Here is a 14363-nt window from a genome sequence, read left to right as displayed (position 1 = left end):
CACTTACGTAAGTGCAAGGCAGGCGTGAAATGTTCCTATTGTGCTTTGGGCAGTGTGTTATACCCACCTTGCACTAGCCTGAATTACTCCAGGAGGTGCAGGGCAGAGGGGAGCTGGGCCTTTTGTGCCCTCACTTACCCCCCCACGTGAAGTGCACATAAAATGGTACCAAAATTCTCCACTCCCCTGGTAGCTTTCTGTGCCCACTCTGCACAGGGGTCACAGATTAGCACAGCAACAAGGCCGGGAAGAATCAGGCCCCAAAGGATCCAGAGAAGCATCCAAGCTTTAGGATGCCTTTCCAAGCTGGACTTTGAGGGGACTCTGTCCTGAAGGGATGTTTCGTCTTTGGAGCCGAGGTTTCACAGCTGGAGCAGGAGACAGGCCAGACAGGAACATTGGAGAAAAAAGGCCAGCCTAGGGCTCAGCTCCTCCTGCAACTCAAGTGGCAGCCAGCTGTGCTGTGAATCTGCAGGCCATGGCTTAAAAACTTGCTGATGACCCATGTGACCCTGTTCTTAAGTTAGTGCGAAGACGCTCTAATAATGATAATGGTAACTGGCTGCTAAGGATGTGGCGGATTCTCCATCCTTGGGAGCTTTAAATCTAGCTTGGCTGCTTCATTCTAACAGACACCCTGGACTCAGCTCCTGGTTAGTGGGTTCCGCACAGGGATCTCGGGACCTGTGTCTGCAGGAGCTTCAATTAGATGGTCTCATGGTCTGTCCTGGCCCCCCAGTCTATGAACCAGCGTGCCAGCCAAGGCTCTCCTGTCAGTAGCAGCTGAAAGCAGGTTCCCCCAGCTTCTTGTGGGGTTGGGAGTGGCACAATCAGGGCTCCGCCAAAATGGTACGTTTTCCCAGCTGAGCGCACGGCCCGTTGGATCTGTTTTTCCAGTTTGGGCAGCAGTGGGTGGGGGAAGGGGAGGGGGTCGCCTTATCTTCTATCCTTTGGCTCGTAGCACGTCAGGTGTGACTGGAGATGGGCCCTGACCTCCTGGCAAATAGGAAGGGATTAGCTCATCGATCAAAAGGGGATGGAGATGCTTCTGCTGAGCCCACACTTCTTGGCCAAGCAGCCCCATCTCACTCACTGCCCACACAGCAGCCTGGTAGTCCTGGGGCACTCTCTGATTTAAGGGGACAAGATAAGGGCCTGATCTGGTGCCACATCCACTCCTGTCTGATTCAGCTCCTCATGGCATCAGGCCCTACAGAAGGACAAGCCAAACCAGCCTCCTCCTTCCCCATGAACACCCTTGCTCCTGCTCAGGGCATGGACTGACGACAACAGCTACCCTGACTCTTGCTCAGAGAACATCTGGAGCATCAGGATACCCAGAATCCTTCACTCTGGGCCCAATTGGCCCTTGTGCAAAGTTAGTGAGAGGGGGATTCCAGTTCATGGTCCCTTTGCACAAGGTCCCCAGCAGTGAGCGACGGGCCTCAGCCTCCCAGCAAGAGCTGACCTGGGGCAGAACACCCTGTGCCTGCAGAATCCCAGGCTGTGAGGACAGACTGCTGCTGGCTGGCTGGCTGCTTTCTCTGAGATGAATGGAGCACGAACTGTACCTGCCTGGAGAAGCCCTGCTTTGTAGGATGATGCAGACCGAGCCAGGGTGGGGGAATCTGGGAAATCTGTCTGTGCCGCAGTGCTTGGCTGGCTGCTGCTGCTGGGGCAGAGCAGAGCTGTCTCATTATCAGAGACTGGCCGTGGCAATACTGATGGGGGGGGGGGTTAACGCCATGTGCAAACTGGCTCTCACATGTTACACACACAAGGATCCTGCCAACGCACAGCAAAACTCCAGCTCCTCCAAATTAACCATCGGCGGCTGAGCCCAGCCGGTCATGTCACGTGCACCTCAGTAGCAGAGGGATGTTTTTCCTCCTAGCTGCACACAAATGCTGCCCTTTCCTCCTAGGATTTGATGACGGTGCATTGCCCTCCACTGGGAGCCACGGCAGCAGCTGTGCTGGGGCTGCGTGTAGCTATTCCAAGAGGCGGATGTCACACATAGAGACAGGCAAAACTTCTTCTTCTGCCACCCCTTCAAAGGTCTAACAGGCCCTGCCTCTTCCTGGATGGAGATATATGTTCCCACACACCTATTACTAATCTCATCTCGCCCTACCTAACCAAGCATCACAACCCAGGGCCGCTTCTGAGCAGGATTTAGGACGCTGTTTCGTAAGAGGGGGGAAAAATCAGTTAGAGCTGGTCAAAAGAGTGAAAAATTTCAGAGGAAAATTAAAACCGGTCATGGCCGTCGACAGGTTTTGGTAGGCGGATCAGGTACGAACAGAACATTTGTTAATTTTTGTAATCTCAGCTGTCAGAACAAACCGAGCCAACCCCCCCCCCCCCAATGACCCTTGGAATGATGTTCTGTTTTTTATGAAAAGCCCTGATCCTTTTTTAACGAAAAAATTGAAATTTTCTCCCCAGAATTTCAATTTAGCCTAAAAGCCATTTTTCAACCACCAAAAGGTGACGACATTTTTCTGACCAGCTCCAAACTTAATACAATCTGCAGATACAAACAAGTGGGGCTCCCTGCTAGATAGCTCCGGGGGAAGATTCACCAGCACAGACACTTTCCCAAACCATTCTTGTTCTCCAGGAAAGCCAGCATCAGAGGCTGGAAAACATCCCCCTCTCTCTGCCAAACCCTGGGAGAATGAGCCTGCTACCAGCTGCTCCAGCTATGTTTCCCTTTCAGGGGGAGGTTTCCCCATTGAAAGTTTGTTAGGTTTGCAGCTTTTTATAATGTAGCAAAGGAAGAACTGAGAAAGGCGAAGAAAATAACAAGTGACAGGCTCTGCTTGTTCCAAGTGGCAGGGGAAAAGTCTGTCAGAGATAGGTCTGCATCACATTCCCTAAATCCCAGGACCCCAAAACTTCATGGCATGTTGGAGTCCAGATCTGGATACCCCAAATCCTGGGTAAGTTTGGAATCCATGTTCTGGGCTTTATTGTTATTGGTTATTTGCATTAGAGCCTAGAGGTCCTAGTCACTATCAGGGCTCCTTTTCAGTAGATGCTGGACAAACATAATGATAGACGGCTCCTGCCCCTGAGACCACCCAATCTCTAGACTCCACTTTTTATCCCAAAGCAGACTCCTCGGGGGTCTATTGGTTCCTGCATTTTCTGTGTGTTTCTGACGCATTTAAAAACCGCTCTCCAAAAAGGAGGAAACAGCTTTGGGAAATAGTCAGGACCATGGTGAAAATGACTTTGGCCAAAAACAGAAAACCTGGAAGCTCCCAGCAGAGTGCCATCCCACCCACTAATCTTTGGTGAAGTTGAGAAAAGCTTGAGTAGCTACTTCCACCCCCCACGCTGTGTTTCATTGCAGGGCTTGTCTGCTCCTAGGGGCACATCTACACACACAGGGGCTGGAACTAGGGGTGCCGTGGGTGCTGCAGCACCCCCTGGCTTGAAATGGTTTCCATCATACACAGGGTTTACAGTTTGGTTCAATGATTTTCAGCACCCCCACTATACAAATTGTTCCAGCCCCCCGTCTACACAGCTACAAAGGTGCGGCCTGAACTCAGGCTCACATAACAGTGAAGACGTGGGTGCTCTTTCACTTGGGTAAGCAGCTTGAATTCAACCCCCGGTTTTCCTACAGACTCTAACTCGAGCTGCTAACCCGAGATAACAGCCAAGTTGCTGTGTCTTCACTGCTCTTCTAACCCGAGTTAAGAACATTCCTTCTTTGCAGCATCAACATCCCCGAGAGCTCCCAGCTGAGTCAGAAGCAGAAGCTCCATAAGGCCCAGGCCTGACCTGGGCTCTCTTGTTAGACGATTGGCAAGCGGAAGTACCAGAACCCCCTGGGAAAGGACTCTGCGGGGAGGTTTCCATGCACAGTGTGCTCAGTGCAGAGCTTCCCGGAAGCAGCAGGGACACTTTGGATGGGATTTCGATGAATAACCAAAACTTGGATAAGGAACGTTTTGGGTCCGCACAGCCAGGCTTTACTGGAGCCGATGAGCTCCCTGACGCTTCATCCCATCTCCCCCGTAATGCTCAAATTCCTTGGGACTGACCTTTCTCCTGGAACTTTGGATGAATCAAAGCCATGGAAAGAAGTGGCCACTCATTCCTCTGGGCTGCGTAGAGACCCAGCCTCATTGAGCCAGCGGGTCGCTCTCTGACCAAGCAGTGCATCAGCTGGAAAGAGGCTCTTCTTTGGTACTGGGACTGTTGAGACCACACCATCAATTGCCATGCAAATGGTGGGAAAGGGATGTGAGCTGGGAAGCGAAGGGGAATTGTAGGAAGGGTCGAGACTCAGGTCCTGAGCCAGGCCAAGTGGGCAAGGCAAAGCACAGGATAAGGCAAAATGCCCCCTTTCTCCTCGTGCAGTTCTGCACCTCGGTCCTGACCTGTAGCCCTCTGCAGTTCCAGTGCTGGTCTCTCTGCACACGGTCCCTACCCACAGTCTCCATCTATTCCCGCTCTGGGCTGCATCACCTCTGTTGATGCCTTTCAATCCTGATATGCAGCCTCCTCCACCCCCGTTCCCGTTATTCCAGCCCTGGGTTCTCACACCCAGGTCTGATGTCCCTCAATCCTGACCTGCAGCCCCCTCGCCACTAACCCAGTCCTTGGGCTCAGTTCCCCAGTGCCTTGCACCTTTTTACACCTGTGCAAAGTGGGTGTGTAAAGCACTATGGTCCTGCTCCCTGCTGTCTTTTGCACCAGTGTAAATCCATGGCATTCTGCCCAGAGTGACACTGGTGTGAGTGAGAGCAGGATCAGTCCCTACACTTGATATCTGGCTGTGCTTTACACCCCTTCCACCCAAGTGTCACAGGGAGGATCAAACCCAAGTAAAAAGAGAGTAAGAGACAGCAGGGACGAAGCTGAGCAGTTGAAGGGTCTGAACTGTCCCTGGCATTGGTGTGGAGCAGCGGGGCTGGCTGGGCTCTGAAATGAGGAGCCTGTTCCCAGCTGGCAGAAAGTAGATCCACACACTGGACTGGAAGGTGATTAGGGGTGGCCTGCAGAGTAATTATCTCACTGGGCAGCTAATGCCCTTTCCCTGGGAGCGGGGTGGGGAAGCATTGTTCAGACTCGGGGATTACATCAACCAGGCTGGAGCAGACAATGTGCTCCCCAGGGGAAGCTCCAGGGGGAGGCAGGGGCTGAGTCTCTCTCAATTAGAGCAAGTCCAAGGCAAGGCAGAGGGTGGGAGAGGGGAGGATGGGGTGGGGGGAAATGGCTTCCGTTTGGCTCCAGGACCAGGAGGAATGTGAGCTTTGGGGGAAGAAATGTATCATTAGCCTTTGGGGCCTTTCGTCTGAAAACTCATCGTCCTTTGCACGTTAATTAAGCCATGCAGGTGAAACACCAGGGAGGCAAAATGCAACCTTGCCTGCAGGTTCCCTCCTGCTCCCCCAGAGCAATCCCCACTTTAAAGCTGGGGAAACTGAGGCACTGAGAAGTTACAGGTTACATTCTCAGCTGCCAGGGGTGTTGGAAGCCTTTTTTTTTTTGAACCCCCCAACTTTCAGCGGTGCTGAGCACCCCCAACTCAAGAGTTACTTGGGGATAAGCCAGGGCTCATTTGCTCTTGAATCTGAGGCCCAGGAATCTTGGGGTTGGGCAGCCAGAAGTCAGGGTGCCCACAGTCAGTGGCCACTTTGGAAAGTTTAAACCTAAATGATTTGCCCTCCACATTTCTGGCAGAGGCTCTGGGTGTTTGTCTGTAGCCCAGTCTGATCATACATGCTACACAACTGCCCTTCTCAGGTCCACCCACAAACAGCTGACCATGGCGGTGGGATATTGGCCCCCAGAACCTTTTCCAGGCAATACGAATGCCTACTGTTTGCGCAGAGCTCAGTGCATGTTACAAAGGAGAGTAAACGTCATCGCCCTCTTTTCACAGATAGGGAAACTGAGGCACAGAGCAGCATTGCACAGATGGAGGGAAGGGCTAAGGGATAAAACAGACAATGAAGGCTGTTCTTTTAGTTTAAAAAGAAGTATCCACTTTCTCCCTTGTCACCATCTGTATTTATTTTTGGGCTGTGATGGCACCTAGAGACCCCACCCAAGAGCAGCTGGTTGTGCTGGGAGCTGCACGTATGACAAGACAGCCCCAGCTCCACAGGCAGCCAAAGGAAGCATTGCACAGATGGGGAAGGGAGGCCTGGGGAGATTAAATGCCTCACACTATGTCACCGGGGGGGGGGGGGGGGTCTATGGCAGAGCTGGAACCTGAACCCACGTCTCCCTCCTGCCTGAACCACCGGTTGATCCTTCCCTTGCCACTTGGTCACTGTTAGCTGGCGAATGTCTTGTCGCCATCCCGGTAGAAGTGAGCAGGGATGTGGAGGAGGAGGGGCTAGTGAACCCAGGAGTCCTAACCAGAGGCAATATTCATTTCTCTGTCCTAGGAGTTTGTACAGCCCCAATTACCAGTATCCAAGCACCTCCCAGCACCCCATGAGGCAGGGCAGACCAGTTTCCCTGCCTTGTACAGACGGGAAGTGAGGCTCAGAGACCAAGAGACTTGCCCAAGGTCATGCAGAGCATGGGCTTGAACCCCTAAGACTTAGTCTAGTGCCCTGAGCACGGCACCCTCCTTCCTCCTTAACATCAGCCTGAGACGGACTCTATGGGGGCCCCCGCCCTGCAGCCAGACACAGGGCCAACCCTACTCTTCCAGCCACTCCCTCCACTTCCTGGGCTTCAGGGGGGTTCTGTGGCTGACAGCGGGGGTGGGGCAGGGCTATTTATTTTTTTTTTTTTTTCGCCTTCATGTGAAATCTCCAGCAAGCGCCAGTCCCCCGGCGGCACATAATGGTGCCAGGTTATCAGCGGACCAAGCCACTGTCTCCGCCTGTCCCTCTCTCCCCAGACTGGTGATTAAACAGCGGGCGCACAGCTGCCATTCATTTTTAAATAAATGAATAATACATAATGGGATGATAAATAAATAACGTTCATACATTTGAACTTCGCCTCTGAGAAAATCCTTTTAGTTCAAAAGAGCTGGGCGCTTGGAAGGGGGCTGCTCTGCATTTTCAATGGGCTGCCATCCAGCATCTGGATTTGGGGAGAGACAAGTGGGGGAGGGTTAAAAACAATTCAAATGCAAAGAGAGGGAGAGGGGGGCAGGTTAGACAGTCGCACATGATGGAGAGGCTGCCGCACATTCGGAGCAGAGATGGGACGACTGCAATGGAAGCGCCAGAATAAAGGGAACGTCTAGAGCATCTCTCTCCTAAGGATCCCAAAGCACTTTGCAGAATGTCCACATGTGACAGTCAATCTGGAATAAGGCAGAGTTTGAGTTTGAGATGCATTAACGATCCCTGGTTAACTCCATGTGTGGAGGCTGTTGTGACAATTGGGCCTATAACGTCTTGCCTGCTTGGGAATCCAGCAGGAAAAGGAGGTCAGGTTATTGATAGCGAAGAACGTTATGAACAGGTGCATGCAAACCAGGCCAAAAAACGGAAGGAGTCCAGACCAAACAACTGTTGATAGACCTCCGGGACTGTGCTGAGATCCTGCTTAGTAAAGAAGAACACGTGGGTCTGGAAATTACTGAACCAAAATTAGTCTCTCAGAAACAAGGCCTTATTGGTGGACAAAATAATGCAGGGAAGGGCTAGTCCACCCACCACTCCCTCTTTGGGTCCTGAAAGAAAAGACATTGGGGGGTGAGGGGGGAATAAGAACTGATGGAAGCTACCATTATGGGTGCCACCCCCACTGTCTTTGGCGACCCTTGGCCTTCGTCATCCTAATCCTGAGAGATGTCCTGGCCAGACCAGGCGAGAGAGAGGGACCCAGATGGCATTGGCAGCTCCACCAACTCCAGCTGAATCCCACCTACCACCTAGGAGGAAATGGGATCAGACTTCAACAATGATAACCGCCACACTCCAACCCAGCTCAGTTAACTTCTTCTCTTCTGCCCAAAGGGTCAGTTATCACCATCTGTGCCACCATCCAACAAGGGGGCTTGCCTCTGAAAGCAAACGGGATGGGCACACGGCATGGTGTTAAAGTGAACGCTGTATTGACGCCTTTACATTTCAAATGTTGGACTGTTTCTCCTTCTTTTCTTTAATGAAAGGTGAAAAGGAGGTTTAATGATGTGTTTGCCAAGCAACCAAGCAAACCAGGGTTCCTGCAGAAACCCCAATCTCTGTAATATTGTTTCAGTGTTAGACAGTGAAAGAGTTTAAAACCTTTAAGCATTTTTTGGCCCTTGCCATCCATACAACACCACTCTTATTCCAGAATAAGTTTTATTCCCATTTAGTTAGGTGCACCGAGGGCTTGTCTTCGCGTACGGTGCTGCAGTACAGTGCTTTAGGGCAGACGCTGCTCCGCCGACCGGAGAGCTGCTCCCATCGCCGTAGCTAATGCAGCTCCCTGAGTGGCAGGAGCTATGTCAGTGGGAGAAGCCCGAGTGCTGTCTACACGGGGGGTTAGCTCGGGAGACCTGCTTCACTCAGGGAAGTGGATTTACCAATATAGGTCTGTAGTGTAGGCCTGGCCTTAGGACTCTTATCGGGGTGACGAGTTATAACTGCCCCTCACCCGATGAATCCCCTCCCCATCCCATTCCACCCCCAACCCACGCTGTACATCAGGAGCCAGAATTAATTGGAGGAAGGAGACTAATTCCTGTGCCAAGAGGCAAAGGGCAATCTGAAGTGAAGAAGTGAGTCCAGGGCAGCACCACCCTAGGGAGGACACCTCATTAGGCAGCCAGGGGCTGGTCCCATTAAGATTGAACCTTGCCTAAGGAGGAATCCCTGTTTAGCAAGGCCAAGGAAGTGTTTACCAACAGTGAGCCCGGGCGGCGTTGGGTAGCCCCGAAAGGAGGCCCAGTCGACATGGATCAGTAATTAGCTAAGGCCAGGTCCACACTACACACTTACTTCGGTATTGCTCCTCGCTCAGCAGGGTGAAGTAGCCACACCCCGAGTGATGTCGTTATTCCAGCTGTAGCCCGCTGTGTAGCCGGGGGAGCGTCTCCTGCCGACATCGCTGCTGTCTCTCGCCGAGGTGGGTGTTACGCCGACAGGAGAGCGCTCGAGCGCCTTCCCCGGAGGCGTGACAGTGTGCAGCTGCACTGTCGTGCAGACCTGTCCGCGCAGTAAGTGCCTGATGCAGCCACCACCGCCGGGAGCGGAAAGGCAGAGGCTGGCGGAAGACAGAAAGGCTCCAGGTTGCTGGAGCAGGCATGTGATGCTGGGGAGGGGAGGTTTATTGAGAGACTAGCCCTGGCCGACTTCCTTTGGAGGGGGAATCTAGGGGGAAGCAATGCAAATAAGGAGCCTGCAGAGCCAGGATTCTTTCCCCCGTTCCCCAGGGCCACAGCCTGCCGGAGAGGTTGCCTGTGCACTGCCTTCCTCCAGTGTGCCCAGGGACACGCGCGTGGGGCGTGGGAGGGGAAGATGTTGGCTGCTGGCAGGGTGCGTGCCATGGATCTGCTGCCTTGTGCTCTGTGGACATTGAGAGCCTCTGAGCCAACTTGAATTCTTTGAGCAAACTGTTCCCATTTGCCTGCATCCCTCCGTGGGTATTGATTTATTAGGCTGTAATTTAAGGAGGAACACTTTTAAATGAACTCACACAACAAGCCCAGCACCAGAATAAACAAAGCCTGATTTATTTGTTCCTTAGCAGCCCTCGGGTCCGGCTGCTGCCAGGTCGCCCACACAGTGTGGGTTTTCCCCACCGGGGTGCAAGTCAAGGCACAGAGTCATTGCACGGGGTGGGGAGATGGGGGAGATTACTCATGGCAATTTGGCAGCCTGATCATCCCTGGTCTTGCACCTCATGTCCCCGCTTACGCCAATGCACAAAAGACAACCTGGTCAGAATGGCAGTGTTCTGCACTCATTTTTTGCTGTGTGAAATCCGCAGGCGGTGGAGGATCAGGCCCAGTATCTATGGAGTGAGACTGACCAGCTTCTTGCCCTTTTTTTTACATCCAGACTCCAGAGTTACCTCTACACAGATGCTTTTCCCTGGAAGTGGGTCAGGGAGAGACCAGAGCCAGTGGGGATTGGCTTGAGGAAGAGCTTTTGCAGGCTAAGTACCTGACTTCGGTTCAGGTGCAGCCAGGAGCACAGTCACCTTGGGCAAGCCTGCAAGTTTCAAGCCAGCTCTGAGCCCAGCTCACCTGATCAGGATTCAGCACAATGAGGTGCACCCGGAGTTCCTCACGCCCTGACTCCTCCCGTCTGGGGTGGGCAGCCCAGAGCAGAGCAGGCGAGCTTAGCAGCTGCAAAGATTTGCCCTTCTGTACAGCTCACTCCTAAGTATCTCAAAGCACTTCACAAGCACAAGTTAGCTCCCTCCCCAGTCCACTAGGAGGGAGGGGAGTGATCAGACGGGCACATGGCAGAATGCCATTTTTATTTTTGATCATTCCAATGTTTATTTTAAAGCATTTTAAAATTTTGATTGACATAAATTTTCACACTTGCGGGAAATGAGGGGTGTGAGCATCAGACAGTAATTACTGAATGAGATTGGCCGTTAAGAGTCAAAAAGTTAAAGCTTTATAAGTGTTAAAACACAAACTGTCAACATGGCATGCTGAAATCTACAAAGTGTGTAGCCTTAAATCAAACCCGAAGGCGTTCTCAAGCAGCATCTCTCCTGCTTTGCCTGTCTGTACACTCTGATTATTACCAATGGAAATATTTGTCAGTTTGTGGTGTGTACTGTGACATCGACTTTACCGACATTTACCGATAAAAATCGGCTCCTTCCAGCGTATTTATAGACATCATTGAGCAGTTTGGCTGATCTGGGCTCTGAAAGGACTTGTGGGGACCCACGCTCCTGCACACCCTCCTCCTCCATCTTTCTCTGGGCAGTCCCTCACTCCGTGCCCCCTGTGATCCAAAACCCACAGGAGCCTGTGGAATACGTCCCATTGACTTCAGCGGGCTGTGGATCAGGCCCCAAGACAGCAATGTGGGAGCCCCTGGTTTGAATTTTAATGTAGGCAGTTGTGGTTTCACAGGGCATAATCAAAGGAGTCCCAGTACAGGAGGAACATCCTTGTGCGGAGGGAAGGGGATGCACAGAAAGTCAGGAATCCTGCTTCCTAGGGAACAAGGCTCTGGAAGAGGAAAGAAAGGCACGCAGGCCCCATTGCTGTCATACTGGGACAGCAGCTGCCACCATCAGACTTTGTTCTCATCTACCCTGGCACTGCCTGACCTGTCTGAGTTTGCCCAGGACAGGTGGACAGCTCTGGCCAGGGGCATCGCCCCAGATAGGGCTCATTGGCATCGGGCAGCCACCTGGTGGAGAAAGGAGAGGAACAAGCCTGTTGAATAGAAAGGATCGGTGGGGGCAGGGCAAAGAATCCCCCTTAATTAACAGCAAATCAAGAAAAACCTTTTAAATAAAGGGCTAATGACCTTGAGCAGGGGAGGGGAGATGAAGGTGCCAGAAATCCTGCTGTTCTGGAAAGCGCAGTGAGAACTGCATGGTCCGTGCCCAGCATGGCCCAGGGTCCAGGACTAACCTTGCTAGCAGCTGTAAGATAGAAAATAAAGGCCTGATTCTGGGAGGTTCTGAGTGCCCTGGAAGGGGTTAACTTGAGTGGCGAGGGCCTTTACAGACAAAGTATGTCAGCCCATCACCACCCAACAGACTGTCCTCTCTCTCCTGGGGCCATGCAGTGTACCTGGAAGAATTGGGCTGGCTGCTCCCGCGGATACAGGAGGGGGACTCCTGTATGGGACTCAGGAGAGCAAGTTCTATTCCTGGCTGTGCTGCTGGTGATCACGAGTAAGTCACTTCCCTGTTCTGTGCCTCAGTTTCCCCAGGCATCAAATGTGGTGTAATGTTTTTTCTTCTCTTTTATAAATCAGTTTGAGATCTACATTACTGCTCAGTAAGAAAACCCTGTGATGGAGAACAGGCTGGGCCCCGATTCGACACGTGCCATGAAATCAGAGGGCTTAGCACATTTTCACAATCATTTTATTTATTTATTTATTTTAATTTGAAACCCTTGTGGTGAGACATTGAGGCAACCTCACCCAGGTCCCATTTCTCCACTGGCTGCTTGTCTGATTGTCTCCTTTACTGCTAATCTCTGAGCAATGGTACGTGCTTGAATTCATCATTTTCTGCCGTGTGTAATTATTGGCTGGAGCCCAGCAAATGATGCACAAGGGCCAAGGTTAACATTGTTAACTCAACACACATGCATAGAAGGCTGCCAGCCAAACTGCATTATTTTGCAACCACACTCCAGGGATAAAACTATGGCCCTACGACAGCAGGGATTTGAAGCTTTGGAGGGTTGCGTGTGAATATTCATACCCCCTTAAAATGACCCCAAGAGCCACCACAAAACTCAGGACGCCTGAGCTATGCCTGGTTTAAAACACCAGAGCTAAGCAAACCGGCAAGCTGCTCCTGGCTTTGACTCCTGAGTCAGCCCCCAATTGGCTTGAAGTGTTGGTATTTTGATAGCACTCAGCCCCGGACCAGAACTCCCTTGTGCAAGGCGCCGTACGAACCAGAACAGAGAGACAGTGCTTGCACCAAAGGATGGGAATCTGGGCTCAGGTTCCAGTGAAGGGTTAAAGAACCTTCCAATAAAACCTAGGCCAAATTTATACGGACACTGGGCATGTCTCAGGTGACTCGAGGGGCTGTTGCAAATGTTCCACCTGACCCAGCTCCAGTGAGATCTGCTGTTCATGGAAATCCCAGACTCCTAATCATAGAATCGTAGGACTGGAAGGGCCCGCGAGAGGCCATCTAGTTCGGCCCCCTGCACTCAAGGCAGGACTAAGTATTATCTAGATCATCCCTGACAGGTGTTTGTCCGACCTGTTCTTAAAAACCTCCAGTGATGGAGATTCCACAGCCTCTTCGGGTGGGAGGCAGGGAGTGGCCTGCGGGGTCCTGGAGTGTATTTCAGAAGGAGTCAGGATGGGTGGCTTGTGGCAGCCAATCCCGCACCCAGCACACAGGCAGGATCCTGGCCTTCTGCACGTCAGTATCTGGCAGCAAAGCCTCTTTGCATTCTGGAACCTCCCCGTCATGCATGTGCCATGCTCCATGGACAGCAACCTAGTTGCCCGGGGATAGCAGAGAGGGGAGGTCCAGGGGAGCGGGCAGCTTTTGTGCCAGAGCCTTGCCACAGCCTCCGGGCCCCCTGAGACAAGCAGCGACAAACGTACCCTTTTTGGGAGGGGGGTGGCTACTAAAAAGGGACATTTGGATCTGAGCCAGTCTCACCAGGGCAGGTGGCCGTCTGTGTGGTCTAACTCTCTTCAGAGCAGCTCTACAGGGCACGGCTGTGAAAGCACCAGCGTCTTATCTACACTATGGCTCCGGCTGATGGCGCTCCACTGGACTCGGGGCAAACCTGGGCCTGGCTTCTCTAGCTAAGGGGCCAACCCCCACTGGAGTCAAGGAGAGCCACCCGGGAAGCTACAGCGAAGACAGTGGGGCCAGATCCGCAGCTGGTGTCAATCAGACACCTGGTCACCTTCTGGAATCCGGCTCAGCAACGGGATAAAAGCTGCCCGTGGGGTCCTAAGAAATACCTTTCACCTCCCCCACTTTGTCTCTCCAGGTCATTAAAATCACTCAACTACTATCCACCCTCGAGGGTAGGCCCCGGTGATGCGCACCCGCGCAGGGACAGCGCCTGCCCCCCAAAGCTTTACATCTGAGACATGCCAGACCCAGGGCAGAAGGGGATGCAGGCCCAGGGAGGAAAGGGATTTGCTGAAGGCCGCCCAGCAGGGTTAGTGCCAGAGCTGGGAACAGAACTCAGGTTGCTCTCCTGGAGTCATCAGGGCCAGGTCCCGAGCCAGTGTAAATCGGTGTCACTCCATTAGAGTCAATGGTGCTCCTTCGATTTACACCAGCTGAGGATCTGGTCCACGTTTCAAACACCTCCTAGCTCCTGCCTGCAGAATCAAAATAAACCTTACCCATTAACCTGCCCAGCCCCTGCCAGCCACGCAATGGACGCCACGCCAGCCCCGGGATGGTGCGGGCTGGCCAGTTGCAGGGGGCAGCTGGAATAGCCACAGAGCTGCACTCAGCTTCCTCTTGACCTTGCCCGCAAGCTCGGGAGAGGGGGGAGGTTCCCTGGGGGCCTTGCTGCCGCCTTGTCCCAGGGGCCTTCCCATGGTTTATGCAGTATAGACCACAAGAGGGGAGGGCCCGAATGGAAGGAGAAAGGAGTGTCTGTGCATTAAACGGCCCTGCGCCAGGCAGCGTGAATGAGGCCACAGCCTGTGTATATATTAGTGACGGGGGCTGACCCCGCTGGGGGGGCTCCTCCACTCGCTCCGCTCTCCGGGCGTGGGAAAAAGGCC

The 14363-nt window shown here is 52.8% G+C and overlaps 1 long non-coding RNA gene across 26 annotated transcripts in view; it reads right to left on the bottom strand.

The window, feature by feature from the left end:
• The window catches only part of LOC125626974 (uncharacterized), a 108186-nt gene that overhangs the window by 53688 nt on the left and 40135 nt on the right, over positions 1-14363 (bottom strand). The window contains exon 3 of one of the 26 annotated variants that reach the window (XR_007353896.2): positions 6975-7071. The exons of the other annotated variants lie outside the window; for them this stretch is intronic. This is a non-coding gene — a long non-coding RNA (uncharacterized LOC125626974). The remainder of the gene's footprint in view (positions 1-6974; positions 7072-14363) is intronic. 26 annotated transcript variants of the gene reach the window in all.

Source organism: Caretta caretta, chromosome 25 (assembly GCF_965140235.1).
Source record: "Caretta caretta isolate rCarCar2 chromosome 25, rCarCar1.hap1, whole genome shotgun sequence".
Classification (NCBI taxonomy): domain Eukaryota; kingdom Metazoa; phylum Chordata; order Testudines; family Cheloniidae; genus Caretta; species Caretta caretta.
Note: the sequence above shows the minus strand (reverse complement) of the source record. Positions and strands in the feature narration are given on the sequence as shown.